Source organism: Corylus avellana, chromosome ca5 (genome assembly GCF_901000735.1).
Source record: "Corylus avellana chromosome ca5, CavTom2PMs-1.0".
NCBI classification, from domain to species: Eukaryota; Viridiplantae; Streptophyta; class Magnoliopsida; order Fagales; family Betulaceae; genus Corylus; species Corylus avellana.
Genome location: NC_081545.1, coordinates 7,591,739 through 7,608,739, shown reverse-complemented (window position 1 = coordinate 7,608,739; position 17,001 = coordinate 7,591,739). Strand labels below are relative to the sequence as shown.

At 39.2% G+C, this 17,001-nt stretch overlaps 2 pseudogenes; both read right to left on the bottom strand.

Annotated features, from left to right (window-relative positions):
* Positions 1–3,134: 3,134 nt before the first annotated feature.
* Positions 3,135–7,816, bottom strand: LOC132183180 (G-type lectin S-receptor-like serine/threonine-protein kinase At2g19130; annotated as a pseudogene).
* A 3,495-nt stretch (positions 7,817–11,311) lies between these two features.
* Positions 11,312–17,001, bottom strand: part of LOC132182572 (G-type lectin S-receptor-like serine/threonine-protein kinase At2g19130) — a 12,093-nt pseudogene continuing 6,403 nt past the window's right edge.

Genomic DNA, 17,001 nt, shown 5'->3' with positions numbered 1-17,001 from the left:
CGGAGGGGTCAATTGCATCAAATTGAATCAGGGGGTGAAATTGAGAGGTTTTAAAATTTAGGGTGGACTTTTTAATTCACGTGGTAATTCAAGGGTTCTTTGTGAAGTTTACCTTAAATGATAATAGATCGAGTTATTACAAAGCACATTTTCTTTGCCGTGGAAATAGCCATTACTCATTTTATTATATGGTGGCTGGCCTAAAGAAGTCTAAAATAGGCCTTAAAAAGTGGTCTAAAACGCTAAAAGAGGCTCAAAAGACCCATTATTTGAAAAGAAGTTAGCGGTCAATAATTGTCTTCAATAATCACATAATCGCAAGTTGCGATTAACAGCTAATTGACCTAGAAGGTGGGGCTGCGGTTACTTCAAAATAATTATCACTAAAGCGGTTGCGGTGAAAAAGGAATAACCACTACCACAACTGTTTGTACAACCATTACCAAAGGGGTTTACTAACTCTAATACCCCACTAACATTACATTGCAACTTAACTTCCACCCATTTGCCTATCATTCACCGCCCCTCCAGCTGGAACCTTGTCCTCAAGGTTCATACTTGTTGCTCTGCCTCTCCTTTGGTAGCCACGACCTCCCATGGGTTGGTCATTCTCAATGAAAAGGAGTTTAGGTGCACGACATTTATGCCCCGGAGTAAATCGTTTATTGCAATTGAAACATAACCCTTTTTTAAGTCTGTTTTGCATCTCTTCTCAAGGAAGTTTCTTTACCGAAAAAACGGGTTGAGTGTTAGGGATGTTGCTGCATCACTATCTAGAATGTGAATTGCCCTTTGTACATCCGATTCAGTCAATTGATGTTGCCGGGCCAATCTCTTATCTTGCATTCAGGACATCTCTATGGTTTCCCCAGGGACTTGGGTCCAAACATCTTCACCTGTGGCTATCCAATAGCCCTTTTGGCCAGCCTCTCAATAGTTACTAATAGATACGACCATAGGTCCATAACCCACCAACTTACTAATAACCCACTAACTCATATGGAGTAAACACAATATATACAAAATGTCACTATTCAAACGTCCCTAATTAAATAGAAATGTTTGTTGGGCGAAAAATGTCATCTTGCAAACATCCCTACTTTGCTTAATTTTTGTAGTGAGAGGATATTCATGTGTATTTTATTATTTTTGTATTATATTTTTTTTTCATGGTATTAGAGCTAACACCAGTAAATTTTTAATTTTTAATTTATTTCTTTTTTTTTTTCTCTGTCATCATTTCTCTCCGATTTCACTTCCTATCATAGCACAAAACGTATTTGGGGATCCATTCAAAAGGGGAAAAAAAATAAATGTGTACATGACTAGCAACCTGGGTAGGGGTCTTGGTGGTCAAAAACTTCTTTGAAATTCGTTTCCAATCAATCATCGTTCCCATGCTTCTCCCGATCAGCTAGAAATATATTATGATGTACGCCAGATGAGAAAAAAATAAATTAATCTTTAGTTTTATTTAGATTTTATTGATTAATTAGGTTTTATATTTTAAGAGTTTGGATTTTTGTAATTTAATAATGGGTTTGGCTCAAAAGTCAATCAATTTAGGATTAGGGTTTCTCGGCGCCTATTTAAATTTTTTTTGTATCATAAGAAGATTAGATTATGATTACTAAACAAATGATGTTTTCTTAGAGGCATGATTGCTCTCATCTTCTTGGTGGTGAAACTCTACCAAAACCCATTATTAACCGGTGAGACTTTGTAAATAGTTTATCTTATTTTTCCGTTATTTTTTATTTATTTATTTATTTTTATCTATTTTCTATTGTTCTCCTTCCGTACTGAGTCATATTATATGCTCTTCCTCATTCCATTAAGAGATATTTTCGAGATTAGCAGCGCACAAAGAAAAATCAAAGAGAGTAAACTTCAAACAATCTATGGCGTCTTCTCTGGCATCCTTTCTTGACACAATCTCCACCCGCCTTGTCTCCCACCTCTTTGGCAAACCGTGTCTTGTCCAGTTACTCCACTAGGCCCCAACTTTTGGACCTAGGTTCATTTAAGGCCCTTTGTTGGCCTCATTTATGGCTCATAGTTGGCCTCATTTTAGCTAACAGTTGGTTTTTATTTTAGTTCATAGTTAGCTCTCTTTTAGCCCTTTGTTATTAAAGATCCATCTTCGATCACCGTCGCCAACGGCCTCCAATCACTGTTGCCAGCCTCCATTAACTCCAGTGAGTTTTCGGTCTTGGCTGAATTCAAATATTTGAATGTATTTAAATCTGATAACCTACAAAGTAGAATATTACAATCAAATCTAAAATACTGTATTCCTATGGAATAAAATTAATCAGTCAAAAAATTATTCAAACCGTATATTATTTGTAAGAGTGAGAGCTCCACTAATTGTTTATATGATGATGGCAAACGCGATTTTATATATGGTTCAGTGACGAGAGAGAGACTTGTTGAGTGAAGAGTAGGGCGATTTGCGATTCGTAGATGAAGGGGAATTTTGGCCATTTGTAGATAATTTTCGTCTGATTTTCAATTTGCAATTTGTGATTTCATCCGATTTCGTTTGATGTTCGATTTGCAATTTCGTCTAATTTGCGATTTGCAGTAATTCGTCTGATTTTTGTTTGAATGAAACATTTTAAAAACGATTATTTTAATTAAATATGGAAGAAATTTAGATAAATGGTTGGATACAAGTTTTGAAAAGTGATTAGCTAAAATCGTAGGTTTAGAAACGTTCAAAGCCGAAGAAAGATGTAAATGTGTCTTCCAGGTCAATGCATCAGCTGCTTTGTTATCGTACTCGCATGGTATTCCACAACAAAATTGAATTCTTTCAAATATGCAGTACACCTGTTATTAGCCTTCAAGCTCACAAAACCATAAATGCCACACTTCCTGATTTACAGTTCACGGCCCCGAATAGCCATTGAGGGACTTGATTTCCCTTCATTGTTTCCCCTCCAAACCAAATCTCTTTACTTCCTATTGACACCCTATATTCCCTAATATTTTCCAGAATTCTGAACACAAACCCAACAATAAACATGCTGTCCTCCATTAATTTGCTAGCGGGAACCATAATAATTAACAAAGTAATAGAGATGATCGGATGATAAACTGAATAGCCGCTATAAACAACACCAGTACTAGCCATAGCCAATTGCATTATTTGATATTTTGAAGCAATGCTGCCATGGAATACACAATCACTCCTACCAGAAAAATATAAGCCATATATAACAGTTCTTAGGACACAAATTAGAAAGAACAAAAATGAGGAAACGTGTTCTTTACCAAACATATCTGAGAGCTCAAGATGTCTTCACTTGATTGCTCTCAAGACTTTGAACTCGTTGATGACATGCCACTCCTCGACTCAGAGGAAGCAGTTGAAGAATTGCTCTGTGCCTATGAACTTTGGCTTGACTGTGACTCGGTGTAGAAATCTATGTGCTCCTGGTTGTCAGCAAACAATACTTGGAGATAATTTGGAATCGGGGCCAGGTTCACATCTAAAACTCCCTCAAGCATTTGAACTACCTGACCCATCGGCGGCCTGTTAGTATCATCATCTTGGATGCACCAACAAGCAACTTTACAAAACTCTTGTGAGCTCTTCTATATCAGCGTTTCGCTCCAACCTGGGATCTAACAGGCTAAGGACATCGCCCCCTTCAGCTATGAGGCTTGCAGCTCCTGTTGGGAAGAAATTAGTTTTGCCATCCGTATATGCCTCAGAGTTTCTCCTTCCCGAGACAAATTCGAAAAGCATCATTCCATAGCTGTAAACATCCGCCTTGGCCGTAATGGGCATCCCTGAAATCCACTCCGGAGCATGATAACCTCTTGTGCTTCTCATGGTTGTCAGGACTCGGCTGAACTCTCGCCCAACAAGCTTTGCCAGGCCAAAATCTGCCACTTTTGGACATAAATAAGCATCTAGAAGAATGTTTTCTGGTTTTATGTCACAGTGTATGATGCACTCTCTGCACTTCTCATGGAGATAAGCCAACCCTCTAGCTGTTCCTATAGCAATCTGGTATCTTGTTTTCCAGTCCAAAAACTTTTCATGGAAAAGATGAGACTCTAAAGAGCCATTTGGCATATACTCCTAGACCAGCAACTTTCTAGTACCTTGTGAGCAGAACCCACGAAGCCGAACAAGATTTACATGGTTGACTGTCCCGATTGTTCCGACTTCTGCGCGAAATTGCTTCTTGTTGATAATGGCTCAAATTGTCAACAAGTGTGAAGATAATTGCTGAAAAATATCAATATTCAAGTTGGTGGGCTCAAGTCTTATTTATCTATAAGAAGATAATATTAGTTTTAAAAGGAGTCCAAGAACAACTTGGAATTGGATTTTTTGGAGAAAACGTGTGTGGATAAACATGTGGGCTGCAATGCTTATCTTCATCATGGAAAATACTTTGTATTCATGATGGTTTCGTTTTCCCAGCAGCAATTAAATTAAAATTGTTCTCCTATTTTTCGTGATTAAGCATCTATAAAAGGATATGTAGTCCTTGGTTGAGATTATCCGGAAAATTCAAATTGGTGAGAGCACTTTGTGGCATTTACAAAGTGTAGAGAGTTTTTCTTTACTGAGTATTTGAGAGGGACAGTTGAGTGGGGTGTACAAGGGGTTAAGGGCTTGGGTTTGGAATATTAAACTTGAGCGGTTCAGGCTTGTACTATTGTACTCAATATTTCTCAATAGTAAAGAAGGAGATCGGATCACGCCCTGTGGACGTAGGCATATTACCGAACCACGTAAACTCTTTGTGTACATGTATGATTGGTGTGTGTTCTCGTATGTTTTCTTTCCAAACTTGTCTTTCGCATGAAGGGATGATGAGAAATTGGTTGCCAATTAATTATCAATTTTCCCAACAATTAGTATCAGAGCTTGGTTGCGGATTTCTACTCGTTAAGAAGAAATGCAGTCCTTGAAGTTTGGGATTGAAAGGTTTGATGGGAGAATGAATTTTGGCTTGTGGCAAATATAAGTCAATGATATCCAATTTGGGCTACACAAAATGTTGAGAGGAGCAGGTTCGACAGATTGCTCCAAAAACGCTAATACTGTTTCTCTCGTTACAGAGAGAGATGATAATGTTCTTTGATAAGGGCATGTACATCCTCTGGCATGACCGCTAAAAATGTCAAGATAATAGATGTGTTCTATTAGCGGGTCCACATTTGCATACAAGACATTGGTTTGGTTTTTTTTATGTCAGGTATGTGGTGAAAAAGGGTGTTGATGGTTGATGAACTTCCGGGGGAACCAAACATGGAAGTTGCACCATATTTTTCAGCAGGATTTTTTCGATATGTGCCAAAAAAAATGAAAACTCTTGGAATGGTTTAATTCTAAGTGCATGTGCTCTTTATGGTGGAGCATGATAATTCTTGTAGAATTATTATTGTTGGTGTAGACAGTGTTTTGTACGACATCCTAGGGCGTGGGGATGGGCATCGGTCAAGATGCGGACCTGAGGTCTCAGGTAGAGGTTGCCAAATTTTCGCCAAGGTGGAGATTGTTGATAATGGCTCAAATTGTCAACAAGTGTGAAGATAATTGCTGAAAAATATCAATATTCAAGTTGGTAGGCTCAAGTCATATTTATCTATAAGAAGATAATATTAGTTTTAAAAGGAGGCCAAGAACAACTTGGAATTGGATTTTTTGGAGAAAATGCGTGTGGATAAACATGTGGGCTGTAATGCTTATCTTCATCATGGAAAATACTTTGTATTCATGATGGTTTCGTTTTCCCAGCAGAAATTAAATTAAAATTGTGCTCCTATTTTTCGTGATTAAGCCTATATAAAAGGATATGTTGTCCTTGGTTGAGATTATCCGGAAAATCCAAATTGGTGAGAACACTTTGTGACATTTACAAAGTGTAGAGAGTTTTTCTTTATTGGGTATTTGAGAGAGACAATTGAGTGGGGTGTACAAGGGGTTAAGGGCTTGGGTTTGGGATATTAAACTTGAGCGGTTCAGGCTTGTACTATTGTACTCAATATTTCTCAATAGTAAAGAAGGAGATCGGATCACGGCCTATGGACGTAGGCATATTGCCGAACCACGTAAACTCTTTGTGTACATGTGTGATTGGTGTGTGTTCTCGTGTATTTTCTTTCCAAACTTGTCTTTCGCATGAAGGGCTAGTGGAAAATTGGTTGCCAATTAATTATCAATTTTCCAAACACTCTCTCCTTAGCTGATGCTTTCAAGTTTCTTGACTGCAATGAGTGTTGAATCGGATAACGTCCCTTTGAAAACAGAGCCAAAACCTCCTCCTCCCAACTTGTCCTAGAAATTCTTGGTCGCATTTCGCAAGTCTCTGTACCCAAATGCCACCAATGAACCCTCTACTATTTCCCCTGTTCCAACAGCTTTCTTCCTTAGCCAGAAGATTACAACCACAAAAATGCCTAGCAAAACTGCTACCCGCAGAACCGCTACCCCTGCAACTGAACCCACAACAGCACCAACAATTATCCCCTTATTATTCTTTTTACTAGGAAACTCAGAAGCTGCCAGTTTGAGATACAGAGTTCTCGCATTCGAATCATCTCCTGAGTGTTGTTTCAGATTCAAGAGATCTCCAACCCAAATTAAACAATTATTGGTTTCATAAGCATAAGCAGTGCAAGAGCAGTTATTCAAGCAGGTGGATTCACATTCTGAAGCATTTCCAACCCCAACAGATTGTGGTTGTCCAGGCAATGCCATGCTGGGCATTGGAAAGAACCTAGCCGCCTGCCTATTAGTAAGACTGGTATTCTCACACTGTAAAGCAATTCTCCTCATGCACCCACCAGAATAATCCGACAAATTCCAGTCGTTCTGCGACTTAGGAACAAAACCTGTCAAGCAGCTACAAAAAGACAAGGAATTTTCGTTGCAGATACCGAAAGCCCCGCAAAAAGCATAAACCTCGCATTGTGTTTTCGGTTGAACCCAAAACAATTGCCACTGTTTTTTATTCGCTGACCATGTATATTGCTTAACCTGCCCAGAAACATCCAACACTAATTGAGAAAAGATGGAAGTATTGTAAAGAGAATAGGTGAAATAACGCTCATTTGTGTTGTCAACAAAACTAAAATTGTAGATAAAATTGGACCTCATTTCAGGAACTAGGCTAAAAATCTTCCCATTCCAAGGTCCACTAGTCCAATACTGAACGGACCTATTCCACATAATAATATACGAATTGGTATTTGGCTGTAGCTCAAGAGAGAAGAGTCCTGGTGTAGGATCCTTCTCATTCTTCCATGAAATGAGGCGATGGGTTTCATTGGTAATTTTGTTGAATCCAATCTTACTGCCAGGAAGCCATCTATTAGCTGGGTGATCAAAACTTTGCCATAAATATTTTGATGAATTAGACCCATCTCTAAGAACAAGATTTCCTTCATCTAGAAGAACGGCTTCTACATGACTTGAAGTGGTGGAGTTTAAATTTGTGGACTAAACTGGAATTTTCAACTCATTGAAGAGAACCAAATTACCATCCGAGATTCTTAATTCAGAAAAACTTCTATCAGAGACTGGTTTATCTCTATTTGCGACCCAAACTGTGGTTTGGGTTGGGACTACACTATTACTGTTCCACATTCCGATGTAGTATTTAGAAGCGTTATCTGGTTTGAAGAAACCCAGTGCAAAGTTCCCACTTGCAGATACAATGGCTTGGTAACCGGAGATATATTCGTTGGCAGTGATGGTGTCAACTCCAAGGGAAAGATGGTTGTTGACAGACAAGCCGAGGAAGAGAAGAGAAAGCATCAGCCATGGATTCTTCTTGGCATCCATGGTTGCAAAGAATTTTTGCTAGAGAGAAAGAATCCTGGAAAATACCTGTATCGCTTCTTGGTTGCGTGTGTTGAACAGAGTCAACGGACTAATACGCTCTTCAAAATATTAGTTAATGAGCGTGTGTTGAAAATTCTTTGCGAAACTTCAGTTTACCTCTCTGAACATTCAGCCAATTTGACAAAGCCCCCTTCAATTTTCAAATCTCTCACTTTGGACCCCTGAATTTTGATTTGCTCTCACTTTGGACCCCTCTATTAGTTTTCAACGTTAAAGTCAAACAGTTTGACTTTTTATACCCATTATATACTCATCCCAAAACTACACCTTTTTGGGCCCCAAAACTACACTATTTTGGGCCCTAAAACTACAACATCCACCCAGCCCAAAATAACGTCGTTTTAGGCATTAAAATTATTTTTTTTTTAAAAAAAAAAGACGACCAAAATCGAGGTGGTCGGAGCCACCCCTGGCCGGCCCTGGGTGGTCCCACACCCCCAAAAGACCAAAAAAAATGGGGACTGAAAGTTTGGTATCGACTAATTCCAAGTGGGTCGGTGGTTTCTACCACCTCCTACTGTCAGATACAGGAGTCGACCACCCCCATGGCTACAGAAACCCTCACACCCCCCCAAAGCCTTCCAAAAAATTCCTGGTAATCGGAGAATGGGTTTGTTTTTAGTGGCCGAATCCACCTCAAGCAATGGGTGGTTTCTACCACCGCACGGTCGGGTAAGTGGGTCAAACCACTTAAATTTCATGGTCCGCCACCCCCAAAACACTGATCCCCCCTTTTTTTCTTTTTTTTTTCTTTTTTATTGGCCTTTCAAGGTCTCTACTTTAACCCCTTGGCTGGTGGTTCCCAACTTTCACCCCCTGTGACCGGCCAGGGGGTGGCTGGAGCCATCCCGATTTTGGTCTTTTCTTTTTGGGAAAACTTCATTGAAGATTCCCGAACTTCTACCCGTTTTGAAATACCCCCATAAACTTCAAAATCTCTCAATTTAGTCCCCTAAACTTTCAATTGCTCTCAATTTAGACCCCCTCCGTCTATTTTAGCAGTTAAAAATACAAAAAAGACCAAAATAAACCTGATTTGTGTTTTTTTAAAAAAAATATAAAAAAAAAACGTTTTGGAAGTTTGAATTTTATACAAAAGTCAGTGGTATAAACGTCATGTAACGTTTAAAATCTGACGGAGGGGTCCAAATTGAGAGCAATTGAAAGTTCAGGAGACTAAATTGAGAGATTTTGAAGTTTAGGGAGGTTTATCAAATCGGGTGAAAGTTCAGGGGTCTTCAGTGAAGTTTTCCCTTTTTAAAATATATATATATATATATTGCTTTTGGGGAAAAATATTTTACAAATACCTATTAATTTTTATATGCATTTTTAATTTTCACATGGATTGAAAAATGTATGTCATGAATAGGTCAATTGGTCGCACACTAAAACCTGGATCAACTATGCCTGGAATGTAGGAAATCGAGAATGGTAAAAGTAACACACCGGTAGTCATAATTGAAGAGGTTAGTGGGTCACACATCGAGCCTTGAATCAACAATGCCTACAAAGTAGGGAAAAGAGAAATGTCAAAGTGACCCGTGTGAGCCTAACTAAAGAGGTTAGTTGGTCGCACACATTGCCCTATATCAACAATGTCTACGAGGTAGGGAAAAAGGAAATGTCAGAGTCACTTACCGGTGGTTCAGCGGAAATCATTCCGATGCCTGTATCAGTGAATGACTTTGAGAAGTAAATTAAGCAGAGAGAGTAAGTGTGTTTGTTAAGGAGAATGGACATCCCTCTCAATAATCCAACCCCTTTCCTTTTTACAGAATTTCTCATGCACAATCAATTGAGGGAAGAGATTCGAGGATCACCGAATTTAATTATATGGCGCCCACTCTCTTAGCTCACGTTTCCGTCATTTTCTGGTTGTATTAGAATGCTAGTAATTCAGGTGGCAAGAACTAGAACATTGTGGATGTTGCTTCCTTTTGTGCCCACTTTATTTGATCAGTAATGATAAATTTGGTCCAACTAACCTAATCGATTAGAAAAAAGCGATTAATAACCGGTAACCAGTTTGTAATATATATTATATAATTAATAATAGCGTCATTTTGGTATAGGGTTTGAGGCTCTTCTTACTACTTTCTTTTCTCAGTTTTCTCATTCACATTTCACACGCTACATTCAGACTCTCAAAGCTCACACTCTCTACGTATGAAAACTTATGAAAACTCACTTAAGCTCCCACCTCTTAGTCACTCCGGCTCTCCCAAGACTCCTAAGTGCACTCTCGACTGCTCTCTCTTCAGCTGCGAAGGTACGATGTTTGTTTGATTGCTAAGACTGCCCAAACAGTATTAATCGTTTGTAAGTGTCTGGTTGTTTGAATTTGTAATGTTTGTTTTCCCATTCTACTAATTTGGATCAATTCTGTATGGCTTAAATGATGGGGGAAACTTCACAAAAGGACTTCTAAATTACCAGTGATTTGAAAAAACTCCATTAAATTTTAAAACCTCTTCATTTCACCCCCAAACTTTCAATTTGATGCAATCTACCCCCTCCATCAGTTTTTGGACGTTAAAAGTGATGAAATGACTTTTATACCCATAAAACTTTTATAAAATTTCAAAAAATAAAATTGAAGGGTAATATGGTCTTTTTAATGGTTTCTGTTAGGGTTTAACAGAGAAAATTAATGAAATGAGTCAATTGCATCAAATTGAAAGTTCATGGGGTGAAATTGAGAAGTTTTGAAATTTAGATAATCTTTTCAAATCGCATCGTAGTTCAAAGGTTCTTTGTGAAGTTTTCCCTAAATGATAATCTGCAAAGATCGAGTTATTACAAAGCCCATTTTGTTTGCCTTAGAAATAGCCATTACTCATTTTATTATATGGTGGCTGGCCTAAAGAAGTCTAAAATAGGCCTTAAAAAGCGGTCTAAAATACTAAAAGAGGCTCAAAAGACCCATTATTTGAAAAGCAGTTAGCGGTTAATAACTGTCTTCAATAATCATATAATCACCAATTGCGATTAATTGCTAATTGGCCTAGCAGTTGGGGCTGCATACTTAAAAAATAATATTCGCTAAAAGCAGTTGCGGTGAAGAGGAAATAACCGCAACCACAACCACAACCTTTTGTACAACCATACCAAAGGGTTTTTTTCTTCTTTTTTTTTTTTTCTAATTGATTAGGGAAAAGGGTTATAAGGGAGGATCATTGCAATTCTTGATCCGAAACGAAGAGAGAATAGTGGATCCTAAGAAAAAAACAAACATAAACCGAAAAAAGGGGTAGGCTCCCGAACAATAGACCGGCTAACAAGGGAGGATCCTTGCCTTGTATCCCCTCCAAACCAAATCTCTTTCCTTACCTATTGACACCCTATATTCCCTAATATTTTCCAGAATTCTGAACACAAGCCCTATAATAAACATGCTGTCCTCCATTAATTTGCTAGCGGGAACCATAATAATTAACAAAGTAATAGAGATGATCGGATGATAAACTTAATAGCCGCTATTAACAACACCAGTAGCCATAGCCAATTGCATTATTTGATATTTTGAAGCAATGCTTCCATGGAATACACAATCACTCCTACCAGAAATATATAAGCCATATATAACAGTTCTTAGGACACAAATTAGAAAGAACAAAAATGAGAAAACGCGTTCTTTACCAAACATATCTCAGAGCTCAAGATGTCTTCACTTGATTGCTCTCAAGACTTTGAACTCGTTGATGACATGCCACTCTTCGACTGAGAGGAACCAGTTGAAGAATTGCTCTGTGCCTATGAACTTTGGCTTGACTGTGACTTGGTGTAGAAATCTATGTGCTCCTGGTTGTCAGCAAACAGTACTTGGAGAGAATCTGGAATCGGGGCCAGGTTCACATCTAAAACTCCCTCAAGCATTTGAACTACCTGACCCATCGGCGGCCTGTTAGTATCATCATCTTGGATGCACCAACAAGCAACTTTACAAACTCTTGTGAGCTCTTCTATATCAGCGTTTCCCTCCAGCCTGGGATCTAACAGGCTAAGGACATCGCCCCCTTCAGTTATGAGGCTTGCAGCTCCTGTTGGGAAGAAATTAGTTTTGCCATCCGTATATGCCTCGGAGTTTCTCCTTCCCGTGACAAATTCGAAAAGCATCATTCCATAGCTGTAAACATCAGCCTTGGCCGTAATGGGCATTCCTGAAATCCACTCCGGAGCAAGATAACCTCTTGTGCCTCTCATGGTTGTCAGGACTCGGCTGAACTCTCGCCCAAGAAGTTTTGCCATGCCAAAATCTGCCACTTTTGGACATAAATAAGCATCTAGAAGAATGTTTTCTGGTTTTATGTCACAGTGTATGATGCACTCTCTGCACTTCTCATGGAGATAAGCCAGCCCTCTAGCTGTTCCTATAGCAATCTGGTATCTTGTTTTCCAATCCAAAAAAATTTCATGGAAAAGATGAGATTCTAAAGAGCCATTTGGCATATAATCATAGACCAGCAACTTTCTAGTACCTTTGGCACAGAACCCATGAAGCCAAACAAGATTTACATGGTTGACTGTCCCGATTGTACTGACTTCTGTGCGGAATTGCTTCTCTCCTTGGCTGATGCTTTCAAGTTTCTTGACTGCTATGAGTGTTGAATCAGATAACGTCCCTTTGAAAATAGAACCAAAGCCTCCTCCCCCCAACTTGTCCGAAAAATTCTTGGTCGCATTTTGCAAGTCTCTGTACCCAAATGCCACCAATGAACCCTCTACTGTTTTTCCTGTTCCAACAGCTCTCCTCCTCCTCCTAAGGATTACAACCACAAAAAGGATTACCAGAACTGCTGCAACTGAGCCCGCAACAGCACCAACAATTATCCCCTTATTATTATTTTTACTTGAGAACTCAGAAGCTGCAAGTTTGAGATACAGAGTTCTCCCATTAGGATCACCTACAGTGAGTTGTTGCAGATTCACGAGATCTCCAACCCAAAATGAACAATTATTGATTTCATAAGCATAAGCAGTGCAAGAGCAGTTATTGAAGCAGGTGGATTCACATTCTGCAGCATTTCCAACTATTGGGTGGTCCCTCTTTATGTGGTGACCAGCCCACGTGGCAGGAAACACAAAGGGTTTCAAACCCTTTGTGTGCTATATATATATATAAAGAGACAAAAAGAAGAAAAGAAAGAAGAGTGAGTGCGGCGCAGGGAGAGTGCGGCGCATGGGAGAAAGAAAAAGAAAAAGAAAAAGGTTATTCCTTTTTTTTCACATCCGTCAGAGATTGGAAGGTCGTTTGTGGTTCGATCTTGATGCAATTTTAGAGTGTTGCTCCTGACGACGAGTGCTACGTATTGACTGGTGTTGATCGTTGGAATTCCTCTCCAATCGTTTGGTTGCTAATACCTACTTGGTGAGATCTTTCTTTATTCTTATTGGAATCCACTTTAGGGTGATGAATTTATGTTTAATCCAAGAATGCATGTATTCTTGATGTGGTGATAACCTCTAGATATTTCTCTAGGGAAGACAAATTGTAAACTCATTATTGTTGATAGTGGAAGATTTAATTGGACTAGGTCCCGTGGTTTTTACCTTCGCATTGGAGGGTTTTCCACGTAAAAATCTTGGTGTCTTGCTTGTGGGTTTGCTTGATTATTATTTTGCTATTGTGTTACTATTTAATTTGCACAAAGAGGGGTAGATTAATTCCGCTGAGCATCTGAAATTGGTGTTCACACCTAACAAAGTAGTATCAGAGCCTTTGGTTCATTGTTTGTGTGGAGTTCTTGTGTGAATTAAATGGAAGAGTCATCTAATAGCATGGTTAAACTCACAGCTTCCAATTATTCAATTTGGAAGATTAGGATGGAAGATATTTTGTATTGCAAGGAATTGTTTGACCCCATTGAATTGAAAGGTGTTAAACCAGTTGCTGTAACCAACGATGATTGGAAGAAATTGAATAGGAAAGCCGTTGGATATATTAGGCAGTGGGTTGATCAAAGTGTCTTTCATCACGTAGCTAAAGAAGTTGATGCTTATGGTCTTTGGCAGAAGTTAGAGAGTCTTTATGAACGAAAGACTGCTCAAAACAAAGCCTTTGTGATAAGAAGGCTTGTGAATTTGAAGTACAAAGATGGGCATAGTGTTACGGAGCATCTGAGTAATTTTCAGGGAATGTTGAATGAGTTGTCTATCATGAAACTTGCACTAGATGATGAGGTGCAAGCATTACTTGTGTTGAGTTCTTTGCCAGACAGTTGGGAAACCTTGGTGGTGTCACTCAGTAATTCGGCTCCCAATAGTGTGATAACTATGGGTATGGTAAAAGACAGCATGTTCAATGAAGAGGCAAGAAGGAAAAAGCAAGGTATTTCTTCTCATTCAGAAGCACTTGTTATAGAAAGGCGGGGGAGAAGTAAAAGCAGAAAACCTCACAGGTATGACAGTCATGACAAGTCAAGAGGAAAGTCCTATTCAAAAATGGACATAAAATGCTTTCACTGTGGCAAGCCTGGGCATATAAGAAGAGATTGCAGAAAGTTTAAGAGGGAACAGTTGAAAGGAAAAGAAGAAGAACGTCAAGAAGAAAAAGACACTACAGCAGTTGCATCTGATGGTGATGTGGTATTTGCTTTTGATGAAGCTTATGCTAATCTCGCATGTGATGAATCTATGTGGGTAGTTGATACAGCAGCATCTTTTCATATTACTCCACATAGAGATTTCTTCTCTTCCTACACCAGTGGCGATTTTGGTTGGGTTAGGATGGGAAATGAAGCAAAGTGTAAAGTTGTGGGCATGGGAGATATACAGCTAGAAACCAGCATTGGGTGCAAATTGATGCTCAAGGATGTCAGACATGTTCCTGAAATGCGCTTCAACTTGATTTCTATTGGGAAACTTGATGATGAAGGCTACTACAATTACCATGGAGGTGGACAGTGGAAACTGAGCAAGGGTTCTCTTATCTTAGCCAGGGGAAAGAAGAACAACACTCTCTACAAGACAGCTGCAAGACTAGTCAAGGGAGATGCGATTGTTGTTGAGAATGAAAACTCCACTGAGCTATGGCACAAGAGGCTTGGTCACATGAGTGAGAAGGGACTTCAGATTCTCGCCAAGGAACAGCTCCTACCTAATAATAAAGGTACGTCACTAACGCTCTGTACTCATTGTCTTGTTGGAAAACAAAGAAGAGTTTCTTTTCAAAAATCTTCTTCATCAAGAAAGTCTAATATTCTTGATTTAGTTCACACTGATGTCTGCACTATGAACACTAAAAATCTAGGTGGTGCACTTTATTATGTGACTTTTATTGATGACCACTCTAGAAAGGTATGGGTGTTTGCTTTGAAAACCAAAGATCAGGTATTGGGTATGTTCAAAGTCTTTCATATGAAGGTTGAAAGAGAAACTGGAAGGCAGTTAAAATGCGTCTGTGCAGACAATGGTGGTGAATACAAAGGACCGTTTGAAGAGTATTGCAAAAGCCATGGGATCAAGCTTGAGAAAACTGTACCCAAGACTCCGCAGCATAATGGAGTAGCAGAGAGAATGAACAGAACCATCTGTGAGAGAATCAGGTGTATGCTCTCTCATGCAAAATTGCCTAAACATTTTTGGGGTGAGGCAATGAGGACAACAGTTGACTTGATAAATCTTTCTCCTTCAGTTCCTTTGGATGGTGACATTCCTCAAAGGGTTTGGACAGGGAAAGATGTTTCTTTTAAGCTCTTAAGAGTGTTTGGCTGCAGGGCATTTGTCCATATTCCTAGAGATGAGAGGTTAAAGCTTGATAGCAAAGTCAAGCAATGTATCTTCATGGGTTATGGGCATGAGGAGTTTGGTTACAGATTGTGGGATCCAGTTAATAATAAAATCATACGAAGCAGAGATGTCGTATTCTTTGAAGATCAAACCATTGAAGACTTGGATCAGAAAAAGGCAGAGTCTCTCAGTGAATACCGTATTGATTTGGATCCAGTTATTCCTCCTTGTATGATGCATGATGAACACATGGGAGATGTACAAGAAGAACAGGTTGATACAGTTGGTGAAAATGGTGAGCCTACAATTGATAATGTGGAGTCAGAAGAGCATCTAGAGCAAGCTTCTTCAGAACCAGCCGCTGAGATTCAGTTGAGAAGATCTACCAGAAACCGACAACCTTCTAGAACGTATTCAGTCAATGAGTATGTGTTACTTTCTGATGGGGGAGAGCCAGAAAGTTATCAAGAGGTTATGCTACATGACCAGAAAAATCAATGGTTAGAAGCCATGCAAGACGAGATGAAATCCTTGCATGAGAATCACACATATGATTTGGTGGAACTGCCTAAGGGCGAAAGAGCACTCAAGAATAAACGGGTGTTCAGATGCAAGATTGAACCAAACAGATCACAGCCAAGGTACAAGGCGCGACTAGTTGTAAAGGGGTTCGGTCAAAAGAAGGGCATTGATTTTGATGAAATTTTCTCACCCGTGGTAAAGATGTCTTCTATCAGAGTTGTTTTGAGTTTGGCTACCAAAATGAATTTGGAGATCGAACAGCTTGATGTGAAGACTGCTTTCCTTCATGGTGACTTAGAGGAGGAAGTTTATATGGAGCAACCAGAGGGGTTCACAGCTAAAGGCAAAGAACACCTAGTGTGTCGGTTGAAAAAGAGCTTGTACGGACTCAAGCAGGCACCGAGACAGTGGTATAAGAAGTTTGATTCTTTTATGGTTGATCATGGGTATGCGAGAACTACAGCAGATCATTGTGTGTTTGTGAATAAATTCTCTGATGGAGAATTTATTATTCTCTTGCTATATGTGGACGACATGTTGATTGTTTGTCGTGACACTAGTAAAATTGACAGACTGAAGAAAGAATTGAGTAAGTCCTTCGCTATGAAGGATTTGGGACCCGCAAAGCATATCCTTGGTATGAAGATCTCTCATGATAGGAAGAAAAGAAAATTGTGGCTATCACAAGAGAGTTATATCGAGAAGGTATTGGACAGGTTCAACATGAGCAAGGCAAAACCGATGAGCTCTACACTTGCAAGGCATTTGAAGTTGAGTTCAAAGCAAAGTCCTACAAGTGAGAAAGAAAAAGACGAAATGAAGAAAGTGCCTTACGCATCAGCCGTAGGTAGCTTGATGTACGCCATGGTGTG